Source organism: Dreissena polymorpha, chromosome 2 (assembly GCF_020536995.1).
Source record: "Dreissena polymorpha isolate Duluth1 chromosome 2, UMN_Dpol_1.0, whole genome shotgun sequence".
In the NCBI taxonomy this organism is placed as follows: Eukaryota; Metazoa; Mollusca; class Bivalvia; order Myida; family Dreissenidae; genus Dreissena; species Dreissena polymorpha.
In genome coordinates, this window is record NC_068356.1 from 61,607,997 (window position 1) to 61,630,062 (window position 22,066).

Genomic DNA, 22,066 nt, shown 5'->3' on the forward strand with positions numbered 1-22,066 from the left:
TAATGCAAGTATTATCATTGCATCAGATTGTGCTTGAAGGGATCGAACTATTTTAAAACATAATTAATAATATACATCATCCAGCTGGGCGGGCGTTAAACGTCGTTTCGCGTTTGGCGGTTTTTCTTGCTTGCCCAGCAGGGTAGAAGGAAAATTTAGTTGTTTTAGTTTACGACATTTTGCAATAAATGTCCAATTCACTCAGATTGGTTTTCTTTGTCACTCCGTCCTAATCCCCTGGTGGTGAATGTCACTATGTCAGTGGAAAGGCGATTCATAAAAATAATAATATACATTATATTACTCATGAACTGCAGGCTCGTGGTCCAATACATATTGTGTAGACCTGCTTTAGTCTTAGAGTACACATAAGAACACGTCAGAGCTGTAACAACATTTTTATCAATTCGAATATTTATAAATAAAATATAAATTAATCGTAATTTTTGTCCAGTTTCTGACAATGAGGCGGGCAATAAGGTCTGTTTAGTCTAAAATTCGGGTCTGTATCATCAGGTTGGGGCAGGTATAAAACCCCGAAATATCCGGAAAATCCGGAAATATTTTAGGTAAAACCCGAAAAAGATATAAATGGTTATAAATGCATTATTATTCGTCCGATATTAATTATAATGGTACCGGTGTAAAGAATATCCTCCATAGTTTCTAACCACGACAAAATATTTAATGACAGGGTCGTAGTCGGCCTGTAAATCGCGGACAAAGTCGGCCTGTTTTAACGGTTTTTTTTACACACGCAAATGCCGTAAAGAAAACCCGGAAAAGGTAAAAGGGGGTATAAAAACATTATTATTCGTCCGATATAAATTATAGTGGTACCGTTGTAAAGAAGATCCACCACAGTTTCTAACCATATATAAAATATTTTATGGCAGGGTCAGAGTCGGCCTGTACATCGCGGACAAAGTCGGCCTGTTTTAACAGGGGTTTTTTACACACGCAAATGCCGTAAAGAAAACCCTGAAAAGGAAAAAGGGGTTATAAAAACATTATTATTAATTCGATATTAATTATAATGGTACCGTTGCAAAGAAGAACCTCCACAGTTTTTAACCATGTTAAAATATTTTATGGCAGGGTCAGTGCCAACCTGAAAATCGCGGTCAAAGTTGACCGAAAAATACCGTTTTGTTTTTGTACACAAAACAATGTCTTGAGGAAAACACGGAAAAGCTTAAAGGGACTATAAAAGCATCCTTTTTCTAACCGACCATACATTTTTGGTACCGTTGTTATGGTTTTCTTCCACTGTTTCTAAATAAATTATGTAAAAAATATTGCGAGAAGGCATAATATGAAATAAGGCGATGCATCAAAGCGAGCTCAATTAATCTGTAATAGAAGAAACCACGGACTCTAGATGACAATATACAATATACGCTCCGTGAAGAAACTAACACACAACTCATATACAGATAATATTTGAATTAAATCATTAAAGGCACTTCCTAGCAGAAGAACCTGTAGTTCGTAAAGACTGTTATAAAAAATAAGGAAATGAACTTTTAATTATTATTTTAATCAGCAATTCAACAACAAACGGGCCATATTAAAGGGTGTCATGTGACCTAATGAACTGAACTGTTAGCCCCAAACCCCGCCCAAAACAGATTGTCATACTATCCGTTGCCAGCCTTGCAACCACAATTTACCTACGAAGGTCAGATCGGGATATGAACCCGAACCCACCCATTAGCCATCTAATGATACCGGCCTGGGTTGCTCTACCAATTAAGCTATTCTGACCTTTTGAAAAATATATAGGTAAACTGCAATGCTGTATAATAGCATTATTAACTTGCTTAGCAAAATTTCAAAAAGAATAACATTTAATTAAAATTTCATTATGATATAGAACGGTATATTGTAAACGAACTGACGAACTGATGAACTGAACTGTTAGCCCAAAACCCCGCCCAAAACAGATTGTCACGCTATCAGTTGCCAGCCTTGAAGCCACAAGTTTACCTACGAAGTTCAGATCGGGATTCGAACCCGAACCCACCCATGAGCCATCTAATGATACCGGCCTGGGTTGCTCTACCAATTAAGCTATCTGACCTTTTGAAAAATATGTAGGTAAACTGCAATTCTGTATAATAGCATGAATAACTTGCTCAGCAAAAGTTTACAGTTATTCGGACATCCCCGCTCATAGCAGAACACTATTGACAAACATAAAATCTTTTTCTTTAAATTTATAAATCTTTAATCGAAACATCTTCATTCCTTTTCATAAGATAATGTTTTATTAATTTTGCATTGCCTTCTGCGCTTTAATTTTAAATTAGGAGATGTGTGACGTATATCGTGTGTGGTCATTTCAGTGACGAAAAAAAACTATTTTAACCTCAAAATAATTAACATACAGTCCACACAGGCTAAACATGGTCGACACTTTTCGCTGATATCAGATTTTTCGTTTAAGTGAAGTCTCTTTTTAGCAAAAATACAATTAAGGCGGAAAGTGTCGTCCCTCATAAGCCTGTGCGAACTGCACAGGCTAATCTGGGACGACACTTTACGCACATGCATTATGCCCAGTTTTCTCAGAATACGACACATAGTTTAAACGAATTTTCGATAGAATTAGCGACGACATATGAACGTGGTTTGTTTTTAACAGTAAATTATTGTTCAAAGCATCATCAAATGCAAAACGTATTTAGGATTGTTGGTTTGTCATGCATTATTGTAAACTTCGATAACAATAAAATAGAGCATATGTGGTTTAAAAAACATTTAGATAAATTGAAAGAGAGCAGAATGTAGATGTGCATTTCGTTTGACTCTCTGGATTTTAATGACAAGTCGGACGTGGCATTTTATTTAACAGTAAAATATTTGTTAAAACATCGAACGAGACCAAAACGCATTTTGGATCTTGTGTTTGTCATGCATACTAGAAAACTTCCATAGGAATAAAATAACTCGCTTCTACGTGATCGCGGTTTTGTAAAAAAAAAATGGTCAGAATGGTAAGCGTTCGAAACAAACGTTATCATTAATGTACCCATATCCGATTTTTCATCATTCAAAGTCAAAAGTTTCAATTGGTTGCATCAAAATATCACTCACTACAAGTTGTTTTTTAACTACTTTAAAAAAAAATGAAAATGTCCCTTTAATTGACAATGGGCGATTTGACACTATTAAGTTAATGATGTTAGCACAGTTGACATAATAGTTTCAGATTTTAATTATGTGAAATTTAATTCGCACCTTTCGCTTAACTCAACGTTCAATGGCACGCGCACTTATTATTGCAACTAATGCAAGCTATAATTAATATGTGAATACTTTCTAAAAAAAAACACTATCCTGCGAAAATGGATCTTATTTAATTGTGGATCTCTTTTTGATCTTATGTTGTCTGTCGACTTTGAGAATAATGTGTCAGTAATCAAAGTATTGCTCCAGATCCACATGCTTTTTAATAAATGAAAGATGCAAATGTGTCCAATTCACCTTTTTCAGTGCGCTTAATGTATCTTCTTTACCTGTGACTACGTGCTTATTTTTTTTCGAAGAAATGAAAGATTCAAATGTGTCTTATTGATATAATACTACATGCTATACTGCCAGGGTCATGCGAAAATGGATCTTATTTCTTAATATCCACCTTCACACTTTATTATCGCCGTCTTCATTAAGGCTATGTCTATTTAAAGAACAGATTACGGGGCGCCCAGATTACAGTGAACTTTATAAAAATGTGCAACGATGATGTGGGTCCACTCTCGTTGTTTATTTTAAATGTACATAACAATTTGGCAATAAATGACATCATCTATTTTTCAGTAAATCCAATTTGTTCATAACAGTAGCCAGGTGCCTGAGTATAGAGCTGATAAATAGGGATCACCACAGCGGGTGGCTAATACACAGTGTAGCCTTCCCCTGTTTTATTAATTCGGGTCTGTTGGCGATCATTTATGTGCAAAACTGTGTTTCTTACATAATTTTAATCGTTATGCTTTTATACACAATTCCATGAAACCATTTAATTAAATACATTGGCGCGTTGGAACATGAATTATAAATCAAGCTGACGAGTGGTATCAGTTTTTAAATCGCATAACTCGCTTAAATCAACGTTCAATGTCACGCACACTTAACAAAACTATAAAAACATCACGTGTATCATATATTTGTTTAAAAAATGAAAATTACGGTAGGGTTTTGGTTCGGGTGCCTTATATCCCGGTTATATGCCTGTCAAGGGATAATGTCGAAAGAAAAGCGTGTTGCACGGAAATCGACTTTAAATACTGTACTCGAAACAAAATCTTAGGGTCGGCAAGAAACAAACACGTAGGATCGGGTTACAAAACAAACAACTATTTTTCGCTTTAAAACTGTATCTTCAAAACAGGAAATGTCATAATTTGGTAGGTAGGAAAATCAAACAACTTATACCAACCTACAGCGCACGTCTGATATTGAAAAAATACTTTTGCATATTTTTGGATCGTCATAAAAGTTCCTTTACAACAATATTATTTATTTTCGAGTCGGTGGAAAAATATTGCATTTATAATCACTTTTATATTTTCCGAACTTAACGCAAAACATAATTAGGCATTATAAATCATAGAACTTATACCAACTTTGGACGCTAACAAGAGTGCTCAATTGAAATTGTACAACGTTGTTGTTACATGTATTACAAACCTTAGAGGGCCCCTCTACTAAGATACCATTATAATTCATATGGAAAGTATAACATGGCTTTTATACTCACTTTTAATTTTTTCCGGACTTTACGGTAAACATATTTAGGTAGCATTTGAATTCATCAATTTTTGTGTCAACTTCGGACGCTTATAAAAGTGGCAATCTGATTTTCGTACATTTTTTAGAAACCGTAGAGGATCGTCTTTACAACGAACGAATACTAATGCTTTTACAGTCATATTTACAAACGATGGAAGAACACCATTACAATGGTATCAAATAATGTATGGTCGGATGGGAAAGTGATGATTTTATAACCACTTTCACCCCTTTTCCGGGTAGTCCTAAAGGCATTTGCGCGTGTAAAAAACGTTAAAATAGGCCGCCCTTGACCGCGATTTACAGTCTGACTCTGAACCTGCCTTAAACTATTTCACATGGTTAGAAACTGTGGATGTTCTCCTGTACAACAGTACCATTATAATTAATATCGAGTCAATAATAATGTTTTTATAACCCCGTTTATCTTTTCCGGGGTTTCCTTAAGGCATTTGCGTGTGTAAAAAAAACCGTTAAAACAGGCTGACTTTGACCGCGATTTACAGGCGGACTCTGACCCTGCCATAAAATATTTTGACATGGTTAATAAGTGTGGAGGATCTTCTTTACAACGGTACCATTATAATTTATATCGGACGAATAATAATGCATTTATAACCATTTTCGCTTTGATACATCGCCTTATTTCATATTATGCTTTCTCACAATATTTTTTACATATTTAGAAACAGTGGAAGAATACCATAACAACGGAACCAAAAATGTATGGTCGGTTGGAAAAAGGATGCTTTTATAGCCCCTTTTAGCTTTTCCGTGTTTTCCTCAAGACATTGTTCTGTGTAAAAAAACGGTTATTTTTCGGTCAACTTTTACCGCGATTTACAGGTTGACACTGTCCCCGCCATAAAATATTCTAACATCATTACAAACTGTGGAGATTCTTCTTTGCAACGGTACCATTATAATTAATATCGGACGAATAATAATGTTTTTATAACCCCTTTTACCTTTTCCGGGTTGTCTTTACGGCATTTGCGTGTGTAAAAAAAACCCGTTAAAACAGGCCGACTTTGTCCGCAATTTACAGGCCGACTCTGACCCTGCCATAAAATATTTTATATATGGTCAGAAACTGTGGAGGATCTTCTTTACAACGGTATCATTATAATTAATATCGGACGAATAATAATGTTTTTATAACCCCTTTTACCTTTTCCGTGTTTTCTTTACGACATTTGCGTGAGTAAAAAAACCGTTAAAACAGGCCGACTTTGTCCGCGACTTACAGGCCGATTACGACCCTGCCATACAATATTTTGACATGGTTAGAAACTATGGAGGATCTTCTTTACAACGGTACTATTATAATTAATATCGGACGAATAATAATGCATGTATAACCATTTATATTTTTTACGGGTTTTACCTAAAAGATTTCCGGGTTTTCCGGATATTTCCGGGTTTTATACCTCGCCTCAGGTTGTATATGATCTGTACAGTCGATTTTTCTCCTTAAGTAAATGAAGGGGAAAATAATTAATTTACTAAAATGATATGTGAAGCGATTTTTTATTGTTTGCTTTTCCAGTAGCAAATTCAAAGATTTTAAATGCAGATACTTCAGCGAAGTTAAGTTGACGATGTCGATCAATTAATTCGAGGTTACTATACAAAGTGCTGTTCCAAAGAATGGTTTTACACATATCTTTAAAAAACAATTTTGTTTTATTTATTAAATGCCATGAAATTATATAATTCCCCCTTTTTTCGGAATAAAATAGTATACACTTGATACAACTTATATACACTTTGTAAAGTCATTTCGTTGATATTAGAATAACGACTAACACGCAACTCATGGGTAAGTTAGAACAGCAAAGATGGACGAAGAAGTTTGTTGTCACTAGAAACAACAGGTTTTATAACAGATTTAACATAATATCACTAAGCTAGATAACTTGATTTTAAAGTTTTGTTGTAATTTTATATTGCTTTGCATGTAAACAAGTATAGAATGGATCAATATGTGTAATGGTATGCATGTGTGTGTCGTCTGTCGCATTTAGACTAGTGATCACATTCGGACTCATCGGATGTTCGGCTAACAGTAACACTGTGAACTGCAGTTCATTGTCACTCACTAGTGGCAGTTTTCTTATAGAACGTTTGAGTGATTTCGTGAAAGTTCGACGTTTGTGCAAGACTCCACATGGCAAGATATTGCACCTAGCATGCCAGCTTGTAAATTTTGGTGCAATTATGACTTAATCAAAAACATACCTTTAAATTATGCTCCCCGAAAAGCATATATATAGTTGCCTGTTTGAAGTTCCTTACTTCCATACTTCCTTACTTCCTTCCCTCTGTCACACTTTTGTTACAGTTTCTCATGATCAATATTTTACCGATCTCTTTCATATTCAGGGGTTCCACTGGCCCAAAAAAAGTTGTCGCCACTTTTTCGCGGTGTGAATACTGTCTGTTATTCCACCTTATTAATAAGAACAATCATTTTAAGAAACCTTATTACATTAATGTCATTGACTATATTATCACTTTAAAAAGTATGTTATTTCATAAAAAAAATAAATAAGTACCTTCACAAGTCATACCTTCGTAAGTATTAATAAGCTTTATTTGTATATAAATAACATTTTTTTCAACTTGATAAACAACACAGATAACCAAAATAATATAATAATGTTAACATCAATGACTATTAAACAGTATGCTGCATAAATGTTTCGAAATTAATTATGTAAACATAAAATCACACCAATGTTCATCATTTGAAAGGGAATCAAAAAATAAAGCATCTCACTTCAAATTGTTTAACAGTTATATTTGGTCATTTGGACATGATATACATCAGCTTCTGTTAATGGCAAGTTTTCTGTTAGTGGTGGATGATTTCCAGGTTCAATTAAATGACTGTTGTTCACGCCTTTTTCCTGACAGAAAGGCCCAGATAATTGCCACAATCCATTCTAGTTGCCTGAAATAACATAAAACATATTTTTACAAACTATCAACATCAAACCAACACATAAATGACCCGATCTTTAAATGTCCGAATTAAACATATCCGAAATATAGTACATCGAGTGAATGTTTTATATTTAATTCAGAAATTGTTGTTATCTTAATCAATTTATATCCTTCCCAGAACATTACAATAATGAATCTACTAAACAGAAATGCTCACAAATACCTGTTGAAACAAGTTTTTATTTGTTGATGTGGAAAAATTAAATGCTTTTGCCAGCCCCATGGTTTTGATTTTAACAAAGAAATAGCGGCCCTAATAATCATTATAATTATTGATCGTCATGACAGTTTGTCCCCGTATTACTTAACTTATTGCTCAAAATCATAAAGGAGCCGTTAATCCGATAATAACCCCCATAAAACTTGACAATAGCAGTAAAAACACCGTTTGCAACACTTACACACTTCGGTGATCTCTAATGCACTCTGCACTGTAGGTCGCTTACATCGTCGTAAATCAATATTTACAACTGACAGACGCTGGCTGCTAATGCTCGGTCGCGTGCTTTCGACTCGCAGTACATTTTCGGATAGGATTTTACCGATTTTTTGAAATTCGCCACTTTTAAAAAATTGGAGCCACATTAAAAAATTTAGAGCCATTTGGCGCCAATGGCGATCGACAGCGGAACCCCTGCATATTTGGCATGTAGGTACCTTGCATGGACCTCTACCTTTTGATGAGGTTTGAGGTCACTGGGGTCAAGGTATAGGTCACCAAGGCTAATAAAAGATTTTTCCGTCACAATTTTGTTACAGTTACTCATAGCGCCTTCAATATTGTACCGTTCTCTTACATATTTTGCATGTAGGTACCTTGCATGGACCTCTACCTTTTGATGAGGTTTGAGGTCACTGGGGTCAAGGTCAAGGAGGCTAAAAATAGATTTTTCCGTCACAATTTTGTTACAGTTTCTCATAGTGCTTTCAATATTTTACAGATCACTTACATATTTGGCATGTGGGTTCTTTGCATGCACCTCTACCTTTTGATGAGGTTTGAGGTCACTGGGGTCAAGGTCACCGAGGCTAATAACATATTTTTTTAGGTGGTTATAAACACATAGATTGACAAAAACCATCGTCGGGGAGCATCCATCAGTTTCACTGATATTCTTGTTTCATCTGATCATTCATGCTATCGTGGTGTACCCTAGTATTGCACAGGTTCTAATATTTAATGTTTTCTTTACATAAAGCAAGAGGCTCTTGTGATGCCATCACAAATATGCATTCTGAGTGTTTTGTTTGAATACCAATACATTGTACTGTGATTAAAAATAAATAAATAAAAAATTAAGTGAGGAAATAACATTATGTATCCCTTATTTTCATAGTATCCGCCCTCCTCCTAGTATCGTGACTTAAACGAAAAAAACTCAAGAAATGCTGGAAAGTTAATGTTTTTTCAATTTTTATGCCCCCATATTGATAGATCGGGTGTATATTGTTTTTGGCCTGTCTGTCTGTCATTCTGTAATTCTGTCCCAAAACTTTAATATTACAGTAAAGTTTTGCAATAATTTTTGAAATTTTTAACATAGCAACTTCATATTTGGCATGCATGTGTATCTCATGGAGCTGCACATTTTGAGTGGTGAAAGGTCAAGGTGATCCTTCAAGGTCAAAGTACCAAAAAAAAAGCGCATTAGGGGGCATTGTGTTTCTGACAAACACATCTCTTGTTAGAAGTTGTAATTTATTTGATGGTAATCCATGACTATCACGATGATCATTCTCATGATTTCCGGTTTTCATTGGACATATGTTTATTCAAGGGTGATGCTATGATTTTTAAATTAAGTACATTATGCGACACGCGATTTTTGCCTAAATCTCACATCACCGTGTTTGGGCCAACGTGACAAATCGCAGTGATTCGCCGCGATAACACTCTACAGGTGATTTGCGGTGATTCTGCGTGATTTCACTGCGACCATCTCGCGATAAAGATCAGCTGTAGAATCTTGCGAAACACCGCTATAGGGCAATCACCATGATTGGCGGTGACTATTAGATATAAAGTTCAACTTATTAAATAATGTAAACATTATTGACAATCACATTTGATCGCGAAAATGTATTCCAATATGAAAGGAAACACCCTACTTGCTGAATGTCAAATCCTACATCGCTGACAGATTCTTTTGTTTACGAAGATTCTGCACATCCACAACGAGTATTCACTCTGCATCATGCCGAGGCACTTGCCGATAATTTGCAAATTTAAGAAGCAGATACAGATAATACCCTGATATTTTTACTTCTACGTGATTGTTTTAACATTTCGTAAGCTTCTCTGCATACTTCATACAATTACCATTGGATGTCATCTGTCAAAACAATGATTTTGTAGGTCAGTAGAAATCGAAGAAATGTACACAGTTTAATCTCGGAAACGAGACTTGCTTTAAACGTCGACAACTCCCTTATATCTGCTAACAATGCTAGTAATCCCATATTGCAATAATCGCTGTGAAGATTATACATGTAACATAGGAAAATTGTACTTCACCGCTTTTGAACGCGGTGAGTCGCGGTGAATCACCGCAGAGATTGTATTTATAGCATTCGTGGTGATCATGCTCGACCTAGCGTGATGAAGCCCGCGAGATCGCGGTGATTTGTCACCCAAAATAAATAATGACAACCACGTGTCGGTGATTTAGGCAAAAATCGCGGGTCGCGTAGTGTAACACACAATTATGTTAGTTTGTTTATGGATTAATAGTAGCTTTATCAAATGTATTATATGCCGCTTATTTTTTTATGAAATGTAAAATTTCAGAACAACATGAGCAAAAGATTCGTTTTTTTCTTTAAAATAGTATTTTCAGAACAAGCACATGCGCATAGGAACAAATCTTAGCAGAAGGGCCAATTATTGTATGAGAATTATTGTGCATGATACAGATTACTACAGGGAGCTAAGTCTAGCCAGTATTTTGTCCAAACAATCCCGATTTTAATGCAGTTTTCGTTGTTATGTCCAAGAATGCACATTTATCTATAGATCGACAAATAAAACATGTGACATTATATCACATGCATGTTTTTGTATTTGTTGAATTCTGAAATTGGTATGTATTCTTTAAGAGGGCCGATACTATGGATAGACATGCTATGTGCTTGCTTAGTTGTTGGTATTTTTCACAAAGTTGATATTTTACATGATTCACCCATTCCTCTAAGCCGAAATGATCCATACAACAAAATTGTGTCTTTGTGTCCTATGAACAAATCTGCTTGGAAGCTACATTTAGATTCACATCATACATCGAATCATTTTTGTCGTCAGTTGTCAAAACGAAAGTACGGTTGATATTCAAATGGATTATTTTTCCCTTTCCGGGATATTGTTTTAGTATGTTGATGCTGCATTAACAAATATAAGTGTATATGAAGTTAAAACACCAAAAATAAACAACGATTGCGATAGACACCTATATACTGTTAGATGCCCATAATATCACTTTAAGAACACTATATGAACTCTTCATAAAAGAGGAAATATTTGATAAGAGTGTATTGAGTTCTAATGTATTACAATATTGACCTTTTTTTGTCACATTTTTTATCAGCAAAACACTCGTGACACTGACTGTTTCAAGCATTTTTATAATGACTGCATCACGTGGGAACATTCTATCACGTGATATCACGAGATCTCTATAATCACAACTCCAAAAGAGCTCATGACTCGAAAAGGAACTACCATAATTCCATTTAAAAATCTTTCTTCAACTAAAATAATCCATATGTATCCAAATTCTATTCATTTTATTGGTCCCAATGTGCTCACAAGTAGCAAAATAAAGCAGACCACTGCACTAGTGTAAACAAAACACTTGCATTTAATAAAAAAAAAATACTTTCACTTTCTACAGATTTTCAGAAAATGTTGCATGAAATAATTTAAGATTCTAATAGCATGCATATGGCTTCATGTAATATATGCATATTCTGAGGGATTACAACTGGGTTCAGATTGGACGTTTATTTTACCAATTCTTTTAATAGTAATTTATATGATAACTTTTTTAAAAAATAATGTCTAACGTTTGTGTTTATGAAATTCTTAAGCACTTTTATGTCTACATGTTGCTCAAAAAATGAATGACCAATAGAACAGAAACTTGTAAATAGAATTTATAAAAACTTTAATTTCAGTTAAAGTTTGTATTACATTTGTTAAGTGAATCAAATTTGTAAGTTTAGTTTAGTTTATTTGTAACCATAACAATGAAATAATTACAGGGCAATCTTAAAAATAAATTCAGAGTATGCAACACTTTATAAATAATTATAACGCTTTTAAATAACCAGTAATTAGTACTTTACAATGTTGAAGTAGTTAAGTCATAATTTAACTTTGGTTTGAAAATAATATTTCGAACCATTATTTTACTGAGCTTTCTGGTGTACATAATAATTTTACATGCAATTGGATGATTAAATAACATGTTAACAATAAGTGTAAGCGCCAGTTGCCTCACATTAGAGGAGCAAGTCAAGTGTGTGAAATTTGTGTATTTCATTTAAAGTGTGTGATACTATCAGCTGTCCAACCATCTTAAAAGTGTTCACCTGACTAAAGCAGCCATCTGCCTTCAGCAGCCACATATATTTTTTATTTTATTTATCATTTTAATATTGACAAAAGTAATGGTCTCAAGGTTTGATCTAGGAAAAGTAGCAAAAGTTAAAGTAACATTACTACTCAAAAACAACGAAAATTTCGTACAATACATGTTTTGCATAAAATAAACTTAACCAATTAAAAATCACTGTTCTTTATGGCAATTGCCGAAATTACAAAGCCAAATGTGGTCTGGTAAAATAGATGTTTGTAGATACAAAATGCTCGTTGTTTTTCCATTTTAATTTCCCGCAACGATATCTATTCATACGACACATGGACACTAAAATGGTGTTCGTGTGTCATATGAATAGATATATTCGCGGGAAATTAAAATGGAATTAATTGTGTCACAAATAAATAAAAACGAGCATTTTGTATCTACAAAAATCTATGTAACCATACCACATCTACATGTAGCTATGAAATTGTGGCTATTGCTATAAGGAACACTGATTGTTATGTGTTAACTTTATTTTACGAAATACTTTACGAAATTTTTCGTTGATTTTGAGCGTTATAGAGACTTAAATTGTTTGTATACAGCCAAATGTTTAAAGTTGTAGAAAGAAGATAATTTGAATATGGCAGGGTATTTTATGTGTGCATAATTATTTTGCTCTTATTTACTTAATTTAATATAATGATTGACATTTTCTCTTCAGATCAATAATAAGGAAATAAAAATTAACTGCCTAGGATTTAATTCACTCTCTTAGATTATGGAAACAATATTATTAATTAATTACAAAAAATATATAAATTATCACAATCTCAGTCATGTAATTGTAAATTATTTTTGTTTTGTAATACTTCATATTTGTTAAGGGGTAAAAAATTGTTGTGTTCAGCATTTGTTGTGGTATGGTGATTGTTTGGTTTGAATTCCTTAAATTATTTTTGTTTTGTAATACATGTACTTCATATTTGTTAAGGGGTAAAAATTGTTGTGTTCAGCATTTGTTGTGGTATGGTATCCCGTGATTGATTAGTTTGAATTCCTTATTTTATTTCTTTTTTGCCACTGGATAAAATCATTGAAATATCATTACTTGACTTGACAGTTTAATGTCTACTTTTCTTCCCCACATTAGGGCTTATAATGTCAGATTTTACAGGCGTTTGTAATCTTTATCAAATATTTGTTTTGCCAATTGGAAGCACTAAAGACCACTTAACAGTTGTTTAATTTGTAAACATGCTATATTCAAACTGGTTTACAGTTGGCTGTTAAGACAGAGTATTCCTAAGAAGGAAGAGTGGAATGTGAATTTGCCAAGCATTTAATTAGATAACAGTCTTTTACTGAATTTGCATGAAATATATTTATTTTAACCTAATTGTTACATTACATGAAACTTAAAATTGTGCGTTCAGCAGATTTTGTGGATTATTTTGATAGGAATATGATTCACTGAATTTCTTGTTATACCTTCTTCTGGTAAAGGTCAGGAGTCTTGATAGACTGTACGGTTGACCTAACTGAGGGATGAGACAGCCACTGGGTCTCTAACAATTTAAAATCTAAAAGGATATGTGAGCATTAAAACTATGTACAGGCTTTAGCTGGTTACGCTGTCTAGAGGGTGAGGCTCTGAGCTGGGCCAGAGCAGTCTTAAACCCTTCTAGGCAGGTGAAGTCAGTGACAAGGATCGGCAGCTGGTTCCTGGTGGCTTATGGTTCTGGGATAGAACGAGTTATTATTGACAGTAGATTGTGGGGTTGCCTGCTTCAATCTTGATTTTCCTCTTGTTCTTGTGTCGCTCCGTGATAGGATAGGTCTGGGATCTACATCTACAAGGTGATGTTGTATCTTGTAAAGGAGGGTCAGACGATGGTCTTGTCTCATCTCCTGTAGTGGCCGCCATCCAAGATCCTTGAGCATATGTGACGCACAGTCTGGTGATCTGTCTCAGTGGTTGTTGTGAACAAACCTAGCACCTCTTCTCTGGGCTTGTTCCAGCTGTTATATGTCTCTGGCCTGGTGAGGGTCCCATGCAGCTGCTGCATAGTTTAGGGATGGTACAACAAGGGAGTGGTAAGTTCGTTCTCTAGCTTTTTTGGTGCAGTTGTACAGGTACCTCCTCAAGAATCCAAGTGTCTTTGAGGCCTTGGCTGCAGTGTTGTCGACATGCTGTTTCCATGAGAGGTCTTCAGTGAGTGTCACTCCCAGGTACTAAGCACTGTCAACGTCCTCAAGAATGTGTCCATGAAGGTTGTACAAATGTTTTCTGTGGAACCGCTTGTTGGTAAACATTTGTAAGACCTGGCATTTCTCAGGATTAAAGTGCATCTGCCATCTTGTTTCCCACTCTCTAAGGGCATCCAGGTCCCACTGTAACTCAGCTGAATCAGCCTCCGTCCTGATTTCTCTGTAGGAGTCCATCATCTGCAAACAAACGTGTCTCTGATGTTGTTACCTCTGGCATGTCATTGATGAATGCGAGGAACAATAGGGTCCGAGGACTGTACCCCGAAGGACCCCAGACAGGACGTCTGCTTGTGAGGAAGTGGTACCATCCAGGAGGACCTGCTGCTTCCGGTAGCTGAGGAAGGCCCTGGTCCATCTAGGTGTGCTGTTTCTCACTCCATAGAAATGGAGTTTGTATAGTAGTCGCTCGTGTTGCTCGTGAGTCAAAAGCTTTTGAAAAGTCCAGTAGGATGACATCTACTTGGTGTTTTCCAGTTTGAAGCTTGCTGGTTATTCCATGGAGTGTGGTGATCAGCTCAGTTTCGCATGATGATTGTCGCAGAGGATATTGTTGTTCTGGAAGTGGTTCATGATGCTACTGTGTACAATATGCTCAAGGATCTTGCATGTCACAGATGTTAGGGAGACTGGCCGATAGTTGCTGGCTTGATGTTTATTGCCTTTCTTAAAGATAGGGATGATGTTGGCTTTCCTCCAGTCGATTACTGGGGCGAGTTCTTCTGCAGCTGTTATGAGAATGAATGTTGGGATGGTGTCAGGTCCAGCTGCTTTATATGGGTTTAAGTTCTTCAGTAGTTTGATAACGCCTGGGATGGTTACTACAATACTGTCCGTTGTGGGGTGTGGGCTCGTGCCTTTTTCTGGTAAGTGGTCAGTATTCTCTCTGGTGTAGGCCGACTGAAACTGCTGGTTTAGTATTTCAGCTTTCTTCTGGCTTTCACTCTGTAGGAAGCCTTCTTTGTTGATAGAGATGATACACCTTCATTTTCTTGCTTCCTGCTCTTTACATATGACCAGAAGCACCGAGGGTTCTTGTCTAGGTCTTCACTTACAACCTTCTGCAAGTATGAGGTCTCTGCTTGTCGTGTGGCTTTTTGGACACACCTTTGGAGGTCTTTGTATTGTATCCAATCCCTCTCTTTCCCTGTTTTCTTGGCTCTCCAGTGTGCTCGCTGTTAACCTTCTTGTTAGGCAGCGGAGGTCTGTATCAACCCAAGGGTGTGTTGGATGTGTGCTTGACATTTTGGAAGGAACAAATTTGTTGACTGACGATGTTATTGCGGATTTGAATTTGGACCATTCATTTTCAATAGAACCTGTTTCTGAAACGAAAAATGTGGATGAGAACGCCTGGAGATGTTGTTTGATGCCTTGTATGTTGGCTTTCTTCCAAAGGCAATCTTTCATCTTGGCAATCTTACTCTAAATGGCTTGTAGGCAGTGTCCAGAAGTACAATCTCGTGGTCACTCTTAAATCCTATTGGTGGTAAGGGTTTGCACCGTATTTTGAAGTTAGGGAGTGCATGAACACGAGGTCAAGTGTATTTTGTTGGCGTGTAGGGAAGTTTACAACTTGTTCTAAGCTAAGGTCCATAGCTATGTTAAGAAATGTTTGGCTAACCCCGGTGAGCATAGTGATTGTTGGTCACGGTGTTACTTTCCCAGTTTATATCAGGTAAGTTGAAATACCTTTTAGCTCACCTAAGCATTAGGTGCTCAAGGTGAGCTATTGTGATCATCTTTCAGGCTTCCCTTGTTGAAAAGTTTGTGGCCTGCTGTATGTATAGTCAATTTTTAGTTTGTTACCACTTTAGATGCCACATTTTTATCTAATTTTGATACAACTTGGTCAAAATGTTTAGTTCAAGAAAATCAAGGCAATATTTGACTGTGGGCCAAGTTGGTTCATAAACTATGTCACCAGATTGTGTCATTGACAATTGGTGTCCCTTGAACTCATGTGATTGCTTCATAGCCATCATGGCTCTCTTGGTATGATTTATGTGGAGAGGTCAGTTTGCCCTAATTTTAAATGAAAAATACTAAAACCATTAGTGTTGGCATTCGGAGGAACCTCATAATATCTAGGTATAAACATTTTCATGCACCCACAGAGTGTTTTGATGTCCTTTTTAACTGCTCTTACTCAAACTGTAACATTTGGATGACCGTAATGTGCAGATGATTTTTAAGAAAGGAATCTTTGCTGCAACAAGTTTTTACAGAATTATGGCTTTATTGTCTGGGTTTTTAAACTCAAAAATATATAGTCATTTGTGTTTTTAACGCCTAACATACTAGATGGATATACCTCAAACTTTCTCAGCTGAAACTCCATTATGTGTAGATGGTCTTAAAAATGGAATACTGGCTATAACGTTTTTTTAAAGAATAATGATTCTTGTGTCTGCTTTCTCCAATAAAGAATATATATTTGCAAAATTGTGGATTTTCAGTACAGATTGGATCTCGCTAAAACTTTCACAGTTTAATGACATCAATGTGAAGATGATCTTAATAAAAGAAATTTTGGCTGCGACAAGTTTTTTCAGAATTATGGTCCTTTGTCATTGATTCAACTAAAATAGAACACATAGTATATTTTTATCCCCCCCTTCGAAGAAGAGGGGGTATATTGCTTTGCACATGTTGGTCGGTCTCGGTCTGTCGGTCCATCCACCAGGTGGTTTCGGGATGATAACTCAAGAATGCTTGGGCCTAGGATCATGAAACTTTATAGGAACATTGATCATGATTCGCAGATGACCCCTTTTGATTTTAAGGTCACTAGGTCAAAGGTCAAAGTCACAGGTCAAGGTCACTGTTACTGGAAATAGGAAAATGGTTTCTGGATTATAACTCAAGAACGTTTAGGCCTGGTAGGGACATTGGTCATGATCGGCAGATGACCCCTTTTGATTTTTAGGTCACTAGGTCAAAGGTCAAGGTCACAGTGACTTTAAGCAGTTAAATGGTTGACTGGAAAGAGGAAAATGGTTTCCCGATGATAATTCAAGAACGCTTATGCCTGGGAGCATGAAACTTCAAAGGGACATTGGTGATGACTGGCAGATGACCCCTATTGATTTTGAGGTCACGAGGTCAAAGGTCAAGGTCACAGTGACTGGAAAAAAGGAAAATGGTTTCCGGATGATAAGTCAAGAACGCTTACGCCTGTAATCATGAAACTTCATAGGGACATTAGTCATGATGCAGATGACCCCTATTGATTTTGAGGTCAAAGGTCAAGGTCACAGGTCCAGGTCACAGTGACAGGAAATAGGAAAATAGTTTCTGGATGATAACTCAAGAACGCTTTTGCCTGGGATCATGAAATTTCATAGGGACATTGGTCATGACCGGCAGATGAGGTCACTAGGTCAAAGGTCAAGGTCACAGGTCAAGGTCACGGTTACTGGAAATAGGAAAATGGTTTCCAGAAGATAACACAAGAACGCTTATGCCTGGGATCATGAAATTTCATAGGGACATTGGTCATGATTGGCAGATGACCCCTATTGATTTTCAGGTCACTAGGTTAAGGTCACAGTGACCTGAAGCAGTAAAATGGTTGACTGGAAATAGGAAAATGATTTCCTGATGATAAATCAAGATACACTTACGCCTGGGATCATTGATCATGATTGGCAGATGGCCCCTATTGATTTTCAGGTCACTAGGTCAAAGGTCAAGGTCACAGTGACATGAAGCAGTAAAATGGTTAACTGGAAATGGGAAAATGGTTTCCGGATGATAACTCAAGAATGCTTACACCTGGTATCATGAAATTTCATAGGGACATTGGTCATGACTGGCAGATGACCCCTATTGATTTTGAGGTCACTAGGTTAAAGGTGTAGGTCACAGTGACTGGAAATAGGTAAATGGTTTCCTGATGATAACTCAAAAACGCTTAGGCCTGGGATCATGGAACTTCATAGGAATATTGGTCATGAACGGCAGATGACCCCTATTGATTTTCAGGTCACTAGGTCAAAGGTCAAGGTCACAGTGACCTAAGTGCAAAATGGTTTCCGGATGATAACTCAAGAACGCTTAGGCCTGGGATCACGAAACCACCACCACCATCACCACCACCACCACCACCATCACCACCACCACCACTTGGTCATGACCGGCAGATGACCCCTATTGATTTTCAGGTCACTAGGTCAAGGTCACAGTGACCTGAAGCAGTAAAATGGTTGACTGGAAATAGGAAAATGATTTCCTGATGATAACTCAAGATACGCTTACGCCTGGGATCATTGGTCATGACCGGCAGATGACCCCTATTGATTTTCAGGTCACTAGGTCAAAGGTCAAGGTCACAGTGACCTGAAGCAGTAAAATGGTTAACTGGAAATAGGAAAATGGTTTCCGGATGATAACTCAAGAACACATACACCTGGTATCATGAAATTTTATAGGGACATTGGTCATGACTGGCAGATGACTCCTATTAATTTTGAGGTCACTAGGTTAAAGGTGTAGGTCACAGTGACTGGAAATAGGTAAATAGTTTCCTGATGATAACTCAAGAACGATTACGCCTGGGATCATGGAACTTCATAGGAACATTGGTCATGAACGGCAGATGACCCCTATTGATTTTCAGGTCACTAGGTCAGAGGTCAAGGTCACAGTAACCTAAGTGCCAAATGGTTTCCGGATGATAACTCAAGAACGCTTAGGCCTGGGATCACACAACCACCACCACCACCACCATTACCACCACCACCACCATTCACAGTGACAAAAAGTGTATTTACACAATGGCTGCCACTACAACTGACAGCCCATATGGGGGGCATGCATGTTTTACTAACAGGCCTTGTTCTGTGTTGTGTTGGCACCAATGTGTGCGACACATTTCTTGTTTCACTATATATGATATGACCGATTGTTTTTTACAGTTATGAGAATCTAATGCAAATTTGCTCATTTTAGGTTACACAATAATATTGTAAAGCCTCCAGGATTTATTTTTAGATCGATATATTTGAGGAGGAGTTTTATGGGCATAAACATTTTTGGCTTGAATTTTACCCTACAACACAGGTGTTGAGTTTTACACAAGATCAAGCAGACTGGTTTAGCTTGCTGTCATTATTAAGCATGAGCGTCAAATATTGGTTGAATTAATCATTACCATTCTGGAAAGAGTTACCCAGATGTATGTGGTGAACAACAGATTAATGCAGTGAAAAGTCACCCAGAAAAATTGAAATCAAAATGATCCCTCCATTACCTGATGATGAGAAAGGGATTTAGCTGTAAAACACCGTTGAACTTTAATTGATTGATGGATTGGGGATAAAGATAACGTCAAGAATTAAAAACAGAAAGTAAATTTATAATTAAAATGTTGAAATTGCAAGAAAAGCTTTATGCTCATAACATGCCATAATTGACTGTTGTGGTATGGATGAGGCCTTTCTTAGGGAAAAATTTAGTGCAAAACATTTGTTCAAATTTAAAAACTAAATAATTCTTTATGCTTGGAAAGCCATAACAGACCCCAACAATTCCTGTGGCAATATACAGCCAGACATCCAAATATCTGTCCTAAATTACATAAATGGTCTGAAAAAAATTACAATTATCTGCTGTGCATAATATACTTTACATGCATTTATGCCTAGTCGACTCTCCCATTCTTCTAAATTGGATCAATTTATTTACAAAATTAGGGATGTCTAGTATATGTATTTCTATATTAAGAATATTTCTTACAAAAATTCCTTTCAGCAAACATTGCAGATTTTGATGAGACGCCGCATCATTGGCGTTTCATCTGGGTCTACGCTGTTTGCCAAGGCCTTTATTCTAGACGCTAGGCATATATGGGTTAAATGCATTTAGATGTTTTTTAAGTGTGTCTACCCATCATTGCTATTTCAAATGCATTTAGACATTATTTAAAGTTAGCTAGTTTCAATGCATTTGAATGGTTTTGAAATGCTTCAATCCCTGTAGCTTTAGGAATGTGGGTCCACTTTTTAACTCGGGGGGGGGGGGGGGGGGGGAATATTAAGTCATTTTTTCTTTAACAAATCATGTACCTGTTTCTAGAAACAATGGTAATTGTGTAAAATAATTGACAAATTGATTTTATATTGTTATCCCCTGCCATAGGCGGAGGGATATTGTTTTGGCGTTGTCCGTTCGTCTTTCCGTCCTTCTGTCTTTCTTGGAAGTGCTTTGGTGGATTTTATTGAAACTTGGTATGAGTATATATATATGGATAAGAGGATGATGCACGCCAAATAGCATTGTACACCATCTGTTAATAATGGAGTTATGGCCCTTTGTTTCTTGAAAAAATGCTTTTTTGAGTGTCAAATATAACACTTTTGTGTCCAGAAGCATATTGGCGGGGGTTATCAATTCAACGACTTTGCTTGTTTTAAATAATTTTGCCATAAAACCTAATTTTTCCAACATAAAGATTTGCTTTATTTTTAAATTAAAAAAACACTTTAAAAAAGCCATTTTAATGTTGTTCTTGAATTAAATGATACTACAATGATATACAGTGGGTATAGTAATTGAAACTTGTTAATTGATTGAGACTGAAATACCAGACAATAATTTTGCAGGTATAATTTTTAATGTCTTCAATAATTAATACACCTTTTGTGTAATTATTAAACGATCAATATGGGAAGGTGTTTGCTCCCATTGTTTATCAACACAAACTTATTTCCATGGGCTAGGTTTCAGTTTTCATGCTCGATAAAACTGCCAGATTGTTTAAACCATAAATCGATCAATTGTAATGGAAAATAACTATTACTGTATAAGCAATTCATTCAGCCAGCTTTGGCAAATTAAGGTGTATTGGATTGCAAAATTGAACAAGATTGGATGGATTAAAGAGGTATGTAAATACCTTTAATCTACTGGTATTGAGCTTGGGTAACTCAGTCATTCCACTGAATATCTCTAGAGCTTCAGTAAATTTTTAATCACGTCCTTTGTATCCGTGTCCAATTCACGTTGCAGTGTTCGGACATTTATGTTTTTATTGCACTTGAGTGTGGGGTCTTTGATTTTGTCTGTTTTGTGTTTCCAAATCGGTTTCAGTGAGGAATAATTTAAATAAAGGTTTAATAACATTTTCCGAAGTTTAAAGGTTGGGTTAATGAGTTGAAGTATTTGTTTTCCCATGATGTTTTGTTACTGTTTAAACTTCAATTGGATCTTGGATTGAAAATGAAATCTGTACAGGTTAACCTGCAAAGAAGGCATCTTTTTGAACTTAGGACCACTTTGTGTTTGCCATTACTATGGTTGTCAAACCAAGGTAGAGATCATCAGTAGTGAATGAAATTTACGTACCTCCAGGAAATTTTATGATTGAGTTATAAACGTCGGATCTCTTCTTCCAACTAAGTTACATTTGA

At 36.2% G+C, this 22,066-nt stretch overlaps 2 protein-coding genes across 3 annotated transcripts in view; one reads left to right on the top strand and one right to left on the bottom strand.

The window, feature by feature from the left end:
- The window catches only part of LOC127867275 (myoglobin-like), a 40,350-nt gene extending 39,885 nt beyond the window's left edge, over window positions 1–465 (bottom strand). Inside the window, exon 1 of the mRNA XM_052408330.1 lies at window positions 305–465. The gene's annotated coding sequence lies outside the window, so the exon portion shown is untranslated. The remainder of the gene's footprint in view (window positions 1–304) is intronic.
- Window positions 466–6,643: 6,178 nt separating this feature from the next.
- LOC127867259 (cyclin-dependent kinase-like 2) overlaps window positions 6,644–22,066 on the top strand; it is a 70,447-nt gene continuing 55,024 nt past the window's right edge. For both annotated transcript variants that reach the window (XM_052408284.1, XM_052408285.1), the window contains exon 1: window positions 6,644–6,792. The gene's annotated coding sequence lies outside the window, so the exon portion shown is untranslated. The remainder of the gene's footprint in view (window positions 6,793–22,066) is intronic.